At 43.0% G+C, this 10,492-nt stretch overlaps 1 pseudogene; it reads right to left on the minus strand.

Annotated features, from left to right (window-relative positions):
• LOC109750868 (ervatamin-C-like) lies at window positions 1-3,063 on the minus strand (annotated as a pseudogene).
• Between the last annotated feature and the right edge of the window lie 7,429 nt (window positions 3,064-10,492).

The raw sequence follows: 10,492 nt of genomic DNA on the forward strand, positions 1-10,492 counted from the left end.
TCACGATCCATTACTTGACCCCCGCGTCGATGCCGTAGCCGACGATGGTAACAGCGTGAGCGAGTGCTGTCCCGCAGGGGCCTGAGTAGACGCCGCTCCTGTAGAACTGCATGCCGCTGCCGACCTCGACGGCCACACCAATGGGCTGCCCGGCGACGGCGCGCTGCATTTCGGGCTCGTTCCTGGGCGGGATCACGCCGCTGCCGCTGATCTGGACGACGTGGTGGGCGGACTTGACGCGGTTGCAGGCGCCCCTCACCGCCGTGTATGGGTACTCCGCCTCCGTGGTGAGGCCACTGTTCTCCACAATCCACTTGAAGGCCCTGTTGTAGGAGCCGCGGTTGCACCCACCGTCGTACTGGTCGCAGTCCACCAGCTGCTGCTCCGAGAGGGCCACCAGCTTCCCCGTCCTGATCCAGTTCAGGGTCTCAATCGTCGCAACCGTCACGAATGCCCAACAGCTGGCTGCATTCATTCATCCAGGGACAAAACAATGGTTAATCAGGGTGCATGTTTCACAAATCACAAGCTAAGGTTGAATTGGGAGGTTTTCAGTTTTAGAAAACTTTCAGCACCAACCGAAATCATTGAAATTCAATGAATTTTGGTTTGTGTTCTGGCCAAAAGGCCGAAATATTCACTTGAAGTTAAATAGATACTTCCTCCATTTACTTATACAAGGCCACTATAAAATCTATGTTTTGCATCTATACAAGGCCACCAACAGTAATCAAGGAAAAAATTAATGATATTTTCTCATATTAGCAACTTATTTACTACTTGGATGCTTGTAGTCATAATGACACTAGTTACTTCCTCCACTCAGTTTCCTTGCATGCATGTTGCGTATTAATGATCCCAGTAAACGAAAAGATAAGTAAACTTGCAAAGTATGCATTAAATTTTATCTTCGTACCTGTATTCTTATTTTGTGGCCTTGTATATAAAAATAGAGGGAGTATTTGATTTTCATGTCTACTATAGAAATTGCTGAAATATTTTGGCCTAAAGGCAAGTATTTTAAAGACAAGTGAAATCAATGAAATTCAGTGAATGTCATGGAAATCCAACTGAAAGTGAAAACCATGCTGAATCAAGTTGGGGATCTATCTTTACGTACAGCATGATGAGCTTTGAGACTTGGGCGGCGTGACCGCGCCTTTGGCCCTCTAGTCCATGCTGGGTGGAGGCGGAGCCTCCAAGGAGTTATCCTCGCCACCAGATGACCACAACTCGGCGTCGCTACCGGTCGCGGGCATCGTGATGCCCGTATCATCACCGGCGCCATCACTACTAAAAAAACAGCTATAGCCAATATGGACACTAATGACGCACCGTGGGTGTGGTGCGCCATTACTAGCCCACGGTGTGCCATTAGTAATTTGGCCCAAACATTCCCCCGAATGCAACCCCCCCTGGACCGCCTTTTCAGTTTCAAAAAAAAAAATAAAAGAAAATGATAGAAATGTCAAAAAAATAAAAGAAAATAAGATTCCCATGTGATATGTGGTCTAGTTGTTAGCAAAATTTACAAACATGAATTTTCGACTTTTTTGCAAAATCTCTCGAGAATTTGTAAAATGGGCATAACTTTTGCATGCGAACTCGGATGAAAAAGTTTTTTATATGAAAAATCATCTACTCGAAAAGTTACATCCGAATTTAACCTAACAGAAAAAAAGATACGGGGCTTTTAAGATCTGGAGAGGCAAAAAAATTCGAACTTACTAATGGCGCACCTGCCCATGGTGCGCCATTACTATCTTCCCGCCTTCAAAATTCAAAATAAAAATAAAAAATAAAAAAATAGTAATGGCACACCTGCCCACGGTGCGCCATTTATATGCCGTATATATGGCTGGGCGTGGTCCTCTCCTCCTTACCTCTTCATTCTTCTCCTCCACTCCACCTCTCCTCCACTCCATCTCCTCCTCTCCTCCACTCCATCTCCCCTTCTCTCCTCCACCATACTACCCTCCTCCTCTCCGGCGACCTCCTCCTCCTCCTCTCCGGCGACCTCCTCCTCCCTCCTCTCCTCCCCTCCCCTCACGGTTTCTCCTCCCTCCTCTCCGGTGATCTCCTCCTCCCTCCTCTCCGGTGATCTCCTCCTCCCTCCTCTCCGGTGATCTCCTCCTCCCTCCTCTCCGGTGAGCTCCACCTCCCTCCTCTCCTCTCCTCCCCTCCCCTCACGGTTTCTCCTTCCTCCTCTCCGGCGACTTCCTCCTCCTCTCCGGCGATGTAGGCGAGCGCCTCTCCGGTGACCTCCTCCTCCTCCTCTCCGGTGACCTCGGCCCTCCTCTCCGGCGAACTCCTCTCTAGCAAAAGAACGTACAAGATACAAAAACGAGAACAAAATTTGAAAAAATATCGTGCAAAAAAAAGAGCAAAAAATGGACAAAAATCGCGATCCAGATCCAAATTCAAAATTCAAAAATAGCAATGGCGCACGGTGGGGTTAGACGGTGCGCCACTACTATTTTCCCGCCTTCAAAATTCAAAAATACTAATGGCGCACCGTGGCCTATACTAATGGCGCACTGCCTGGTGCGCCATTAGTATACCAGATACTAATGGCGCCAAGTGATGTTTTGCCCACTAATGACGCACTACGGTGTCAGATACTAATGGCACCAGTGATGCGCCATTAGTATTAATTACTAGTGGCGTGGTACTAGTGGCGCACCAGTAGTGCGTCATTAGTAGGCAAAATTGGTGCGCCACTAGTAGGCATTTTCCTAGTAGTGCATCGTAGGATGAAGCGTAGCTCGCCAAGAACTCCTCCTGGGTGAGGTCGGCGAACTCGTTCTCACCGAGCTCGTAGGTGAGGTCGCCACGCCGGTTGGTGGCGTCGATGTACTCCATGTTGTCGCGGTACACCTGGAAGCGCCGCAGTCTCTCCTCCACGCTCAGGTACGACCGGTTGTGCGTGGCCTGCCACTGGCGGAACCTATCCATCATCAGCATGTCGCCCACGTCGACCGAAGTCGCCGGGAAGGCGGCAAACAGGCCGCGCACCAGCAAGATTGCAGTGATCGCCGGCCATGCTCCTGGGGAGAAAGCCATGTCGACTGAACGATCCACGCACACTGGCTTGTGCTCAAGCATGCATGTGTAGACGTGTTTTTATAGCGCTCGCCGGTGGATCGCGGGAACATGTCTTTCGCCGGTGTCGGGATGAGCTCATCGGCCGGCGACGAGTGCATGCAGTGCATGTTTGCAGGTGCTGGCGATGCACGTAGCTCGTAGAGGAATGGTAACGAGCCACATTTTCTCTTGGTCTCATCACGCAGCGGTGCATACATATGTGCATGTGTCTTGGCACACGAAATGGTGTTGGTTCGTTACGTTGCGTTGCCGTGCACACTAGCCAACATATGAGACAGCAATGTACCGGTTTGTGTACCACCTTAGTGCACCTTCGCCTTCCAGTTCTGTCGAAGAACACGTCGTCAGCTTCTTAGTATTAATATTTAGAGATAAACGTCACAGGATCTTAAACCTAGCACTAGAACACCTAATGTACATATGACAAAGAGATTTCGGATTTCCTACGGTATTAAGCGAAGCCTTGTTTTCCTCGATGCAACCACCTTGCGTTACCTCGTTGGCAGGAGTAGTGGCTGGCAGTGGAGATGGTCTTCGCCTCTCTCAACACCACATTAGGATCGACAGTTAGAGGGTACTCCACAACTACCGTGTAGAAATCATTGGATTAAAACGATGGGGTCCTTCTCCTTCTCTATTAGGTGTCAGAGAGTTGGGACCAAAACTAAAACGGTTGGTTGGCACCTCCGATCACACGGTACATCCGTACGTGGGGTGTGGTGGGCCACATCCCATTAACTTTCTCTCTCTTGATTGTTAGCAAGATCAAAATCCAACATTCTCCCCCTTGATCGTAAGGCTAACAACCATCATAATCCCACTCTCACTAAAAGAACACACCCAGAGCGTATGTGCCTATAGTACATCGGGCCATCTCGAAATAAAAAACATACCTCTTTATAGGAGTTGGTTTATTTAAGGGTCCAGCTTTCCAGATTAAAAGGATTTCCAAACCCATGTCGACAACATAACCATAAAAAAGGGTAGTAAGTCATCAACAAGAGGAACTGCAAAACTTATATAAATATTCATCATATATCTTTGATCCTGGACTCTATCTTTCACAACATGGAACATACTGTCAATGGTTTTGGTTACACCGAATGACTTATAGTTACTCACATAGAGGACTGCGTGATCATAATCGTAGTGAGTGGTTTAGAGTTGTTGTCTATCACTATTAACTTCGGGAATAATATTCTGTTGACATATAACCTGCTCAGTAGCCTCTAACATGCCAAAAATAGTTTGCATCGAGGATGATGTCGTGGTTGTCCTTTAGGAGCTTTTCCACGATAAAGCTCCTTGTGTGAGGGTGCGGATGTAACATGGCGTGGAATTCTTAATATCCACATACCTCGCCAAAACCATGTCTGAGTAACCCACAAATATGACGTTACCAAACTCATTATAAATGAGCATGTAATATTCATCGCCTTTAATATACTGCAAACCTTGACAACGCTTTCTAGTGGTCTAGTTCTGATTAAGTACAATTTTGCCAAGTATCCCAATCACAAATGAGATGGTTCGTTCATGCTTAAAATGTAAGGTGCTTTTGTCAGATGAAACATAAGGGACCAACATTGTCTATAATTGGTGCCCTGGACACCCAAATGTCCAACTATATCACCCTTTAAGTTTAGGAGCAGGTGAGGCAGAGTACTTGCGCATAATGTATGGCTTTCGTATTATGTCCATGTATGTAATCATAATAGGACTTATACTCCTTTGGACCTATGTATCGATGAATCTCCATACAAACCCACGAGACAACACCAAGATCCTTTGAACTTAAAACTCATGGTTTAGCCAGTGAGCTTTCATCTACATGAGGCGGTGAACTTACACACCCGCACTTAGTTTCAACGCATGTCTTATAACAAAAAAATACTTCTTCATACAACACGCCTTATCTTATTTTATTTTCTTTCATGACAAAACCTTTTGGTTGGGCCAGATAAACATTCTTAATTGAGTCAAAATAAGCGCATATCATCAGTGGCGGAGACAGGGGGTGGCCAGCCAGGGCCAGGGCCCTCCCCGTGGTCATGGTTTTGCTTGTATCATGGCCATGAACAGTGAAATTTATTTTAATATTACTCTAATTGCCCCCCCCCTTAAGGTGAGATTTTAAAGGATCCTGCCTCCGCCACTGCATATCATGATGGTAACACAAACATCTTAACAATTCCTTAGTCCAGACAAGAGTAAATATGTCATATGACAAATCTCAATCATTTTAACCTTTCAAGATTTCCCTCAGAGTCACATTCGAATTTGTAAACCATTTTTAGCCTACCATATTTAACCCATTGAGGAAACTATATAAAGTTTCATACACCGTAAGAGCTCATAGCCTTCATCCCACATGGCAACAAGCCAATAAGATGAACATTTACACACATTATTTATCATAGGGAAATGATGAGGGTGAAGACTAGGTGTTGCATTAGTGATTTCATACTCCTCAATCCACTTGATGAGTAGGAATAAACATCTGACTGATAGTCAGTTGCTCCTCAAGATTTGTGTTCCTGGGCTCAGGTTCCGAGTGATTACTTTATTCTTATAGAACATATATTATGCTCCAGAGTCTAATGTATTAACAAGCATACATTTTCGTTCTAATCCACATCACCGTGGGGGCAGAAGATGAAAAATAACTTAATGAAGTGGGACACATGATTATAAATAGCTTTGGTCACAAATATAATCATATGCCACCTACTACAATAATATCATAAGTTGATAACTGACATAAGAATGACAAACTTGCCACTTTAGCATCTGTGGTTCATATTATTCATAAAGGGGTAAGTACTTGACAGGGTCACCGAAACAAAGATAAATAGGCTAGAAATTGCCATAAAAATTAGAAACATCTGACTATTTATTTTAATAGACTAAAATTATATAGTCATGGAAGAAGATTTCAAGTAAAAAATTACCAACCATTGCCATTATATTTATAACGGAAAAAACAATTCGTTCATGCTTCTATCCCTTTTCTTTTTTAGCACCATGTGGAAGTTGAATGGGTTCTCTAAAAAACGCTAGACACGTTCCTCTAAAAAACTGTTGTGGCCGAAGCCAGCCTAACTTACCCGCAAAAAAGTCCAGCCTAGCTTAATGTAAAATTTATCTGATATAGAACACTCATATTGATAAAATGGATTGAACTATTTACTAGAAAAAGGGGGCGCCCTGCCCATTTTAACCAATCCCGAATTGATGACCTATGTATAGGAAAGAGACAAAAATTGGATTTGAAGCAAAATAGAATTATATTAATTCCCATTTTCCACTTATTTAGATAGTTTTTCTTAATGAAATTGTTATATGCACCTATCCTAACCCATAAGAGGCACGAAACTAATGCACATTCTCCTTCGGTCACCATCTTCCTTCGTAAAAGTTACACGTGCGCGCGCACGCACGCGCGCGCGCACGCACGCGCGCGCGCGCACACACACACACACACACATCCTATAGGCCATACATTGTAGTTTGTTAACGAACGCTTGCGGGTGCTTACGAGCTTAACAAGCTTTAAACAAACATAGCCAAACATGTTTTTTTGCTCGTTCAGCGCAACGAGCTTAACGGGTCGAGACGAGCAGCTCATTAATCCACCCCTACACCCCACTAGTAAGAGCTTTTTTCATAAATATTAGGATAGTTAATAGCGGCATGTATGACATGGTGAAACACTGCTAGTAATTGGGTTACTAACGGCGTGTATGTCATGGTGGAACCTTGCAAGTAGTTGGGTTACTAGTGGCGTGTGGGTTACAAAGCACGCTGCTAGTAATTGAGTTACTGACGCTTGTGAGGTGCGTGTAGTATTTCTGTTATTAGCAGCATGCACATAACAACTTACCAGCGACACCATACTAGCAGCATGTGTGCTGCATGGCTCTTGTAAGGGTTTTAGCACGCCGCTAATAAGGAGGTATTGTACTAGTGTAGCATTAGACACATAGATTTTGGGGTTTCTTACTGGTATTGAGGGGAGCCTTGTTTCTACTCGATGCACCCTTTGTGTAGCTCATGGTTACACCTCATGTTCTCCAACAACATGGAGATGGTCGGGGAAAAAGAGCAGGAGCATGGAGACGTCGTTAGCAGCAGTAGCGTCGTTAGTACTCACCTTGCGGCGGCTGGCGGTGGGGGTGGTCTTTGCATCTCTTAGCACAACATTAGGATCGACAGTTAGAGGGAACCCCATCTACCGTGTAGAAATCGTTGGATTAAACCGGTGAGGTCCTTCTCCTTATATATTAGGTGCCAAGAGAGTCTGGACCCAACCCAAAATTGTTGGTTGGCACCTCCGATCACAATGCATTCGTACGCAGGGTGTGGTGAGCCATATCCATTAATTTTCTCTCTCTTGGTTGCTTGTCAAGATCAGAACACAGTCGTGGCTTGCCCTAGTGTGGCATGACTAAGATGTGGCTTGAATCAAACACTCATCTAAGTTATTCAAACTTGCTTAACCTTAGGTGTGACAACGGCTACATACACCAGCCAAGTAGCATATCGTTCTGCCCACAATGCCGGCTGCGGTCACGGGGGCCAATGAAGCACCTGGCCGCCAAGAGGTTATCTCCGCGATCTAGTTGGTGCATCCCTTGTCGCATGCCCCGGTGCAATCTATGTGGATGACTATATGGCCATGGTTGACGTCCTAGTCGGTCTCAGCGTGGTGCTTCATGTTTGCGGCCACGATCTTGACGACCTACATGATCGGCCGGGTCAAGCATCACTGTTGCACTAGCCCGGCGCTTCTTCCTGACATTCCAGAAGTCCACCATGCCTGGTGCCTCAATGAAGGAGCACGCCGGCAAGCGCTCCCACCGTAAAACGTACCCATCCAACTCCATTTCAGGCCAACCAAGCCATCCTTGAAGTGCCTTGGAAGCGTGGCGGCCGTCTCCATGTCTCGGCGGCATAATATCGCCCATCGTTAGAGTTTCTTTTAAAGGGAGAACGGAGGCTAGACTTTCTTTTATAGTATTTCCTTACCGATTTACACGTGCTTTTTCACTGAAAGATCTGCTCGTAAGTTTTTCTTTTCTAATGTGTACGTGATCTTAGATCACTAAAGTAGTGATCTAAACGCTTTTATATTAGTTTAGGGGGGAGTACTTTGGATATGTGTCCATGTTGGGTTCATATTGCACATATCATTGGAAAGACCTGGACGTATGTCTTTTCTTTTTCTAGTGTGTACGTGGTCTAGTTTAGGTGTGTGTCTATGTTGGACTCATATTGCACGTGTCAATGGTGTACTTGTTTGTACACCACTATATTGTACTCCCTCTGTAAACTAATATAAGAGTGTTTAGCTTACTAAAATAGTGATCTAAACGCTCTTATATTAGTTTACGGAGGGGGTACGTACCATTATTATCTTTTAATCTCAATCATCATAACTACGACCAAGGATATATTTTTGGCATACGTGGAGCGGAGGAACATGGTGGCTTGTTTGCCTCTTGCAAGTATCGCTCAAAAAAAATTCTAATGCTATAACCATCAAAGTTGATCCTATGATGCCTCAAATTATTACTGATTGTCAAAGTGCCTTCATTAGAGAGGTAATTACACCACTGGTGCTTGAACTTGCCACGAATGTGCACTTTAGTGCCTGAACTTGAAAAATACATTGAACTGGTTCCATAACTTGGCATGGACGTGCAAATACGGTTCACATCTTATATGTATACGTCCACGGTCCTGACGAGGCACCCCAAGTGTCCTGGTTTATGTGAGAAAAAACCTGGAATTGTTTTCTCCTTACATAAAAGACCTCGGTGAGAAACAAGTATATATTCACACGCTTGTGGTGAGGGATCGAACCTGTTAACTGTACCTTTATGTGGGAGTGGCTAACCAGCAGACATGGTGAAATTTGTTGTCATAAACAAATTCCAGCAGGTTGAACAACATAAACAAATTAATTTATTCGATCAAAAATAGTGCCGGGTCAATTATTTGAACCTGCACCCTAATACTATATAGCGGCCACAAATACCACTCCAACCAAGAACATGTAATTTTACAAAGAATAAATTTCTCTTTATATAACATAATGCGCTCGTGTGGGTAAAATGGACCATTTTCAACATTTCAGTTTTTTCCCGTTTTTGTAAAACTATGTAAATTATAATTGTGTGTTATAAGTGATATATATATAATTAAAGTAAAGTAAATTAAAAATTCATATGATTTAATAAAATATCTCCACAAATAATTTTAAAAATAAAAATATTAAATATTAAATGAAATTAATTTTACAATTTTTAAAAGTTCTCACATTTTTAATGAAATATTAAAGTAATTTAATAAATTTTTGTATATTTAAATAGATTCCCATATAATTCTAAACATTTCCATGTTATAAATAAAATGTATGTAGTACATTAAAGTGTTCATACTTTAAGAAAAAAAAGTGTTGTTTTAAAAAGTTTATATAATATATAAAAGTTTGTGTGTGTTTTTAAAAAAAGCGAACCTAGTGCGCCCTCAGATTGCAGATCCTCACTGAATAATATTTGAATAAAATAAACATTTTTATAATTCGTAAATATTTAAATTGTATGTTTTAAAATAACACATGAATTATTTTTAAAATGACATGTAAAATTTAAATTCTTTTTGAAATCATGTTTGTTATATAGTCATAAATATTAATTATACTTTAGAAACATGAGACCTTTTTGGTAGAAGTGGTATCCAAGGCTGATATATAACATTTTGTCGGATGTTTGGATCACAGACCCGACACTATTTTTTGCTGGATTAATAAATTCCTTTAATTTATGTTGTTTCGCCTAGTGTACATAATGGTCATGAATCCAGTTTTGACTATACAACTGTGCTGCGGTCGACTGGCTAGCCGCGAGCTAACAGTAATTCACTGGTTCGATTCCCTACCAGTCTAGCTTTTAGTTTTATTTCAGCCCTTTATCTGTGAGGTCCTATTTCTAGGAAAATAGTTTAAAGGGGTTTTCCAAAAAATAGGCTGCACGCCCTGCTATTCAGTAGCTGACAGCGGGCCCCATGCCATGCCGGAATGCCTTGTCAGCATCGTGTGCGTATGCAGAAGAGATTTGAACTGTATTTGCACGCTCATGTCAAGTTATGGAACTAGTTTAATGTATTTTTCAAGTTTAGGCACTAAAGTGAACATCCGTGACAAGTTCAAGCACCAACGGTGTATTTACCTCTTCATTAGATGGATAGTGTTATTGCCGCATGAGGTATTGAAGGAATACAAGTTCAGCAAACAATAACGGGTGGTCCTGAATCAATCCGAGTAGGCGAGCTCACTTAATTGGGAAGGTACGCATGCAGATGCATGACATAGGTACATTCACAT

The sequence above is a fragment of the Aegilops tauschii genome, chromosome 1 (genome assembly GCF_002575655.3).
Source record: "Aegilops tauschii subsp. strangulata cultivar AL8/78 chromosome 1, Aet v6.0, whole genome shotgun sequence".
NCBI classification, from domain to species: Eukaryota; Viridiplantae; Streptophyta; class Magnoliopsida; order Poales; family Poaceae; genus Aegilops; species Aegilops tauschii.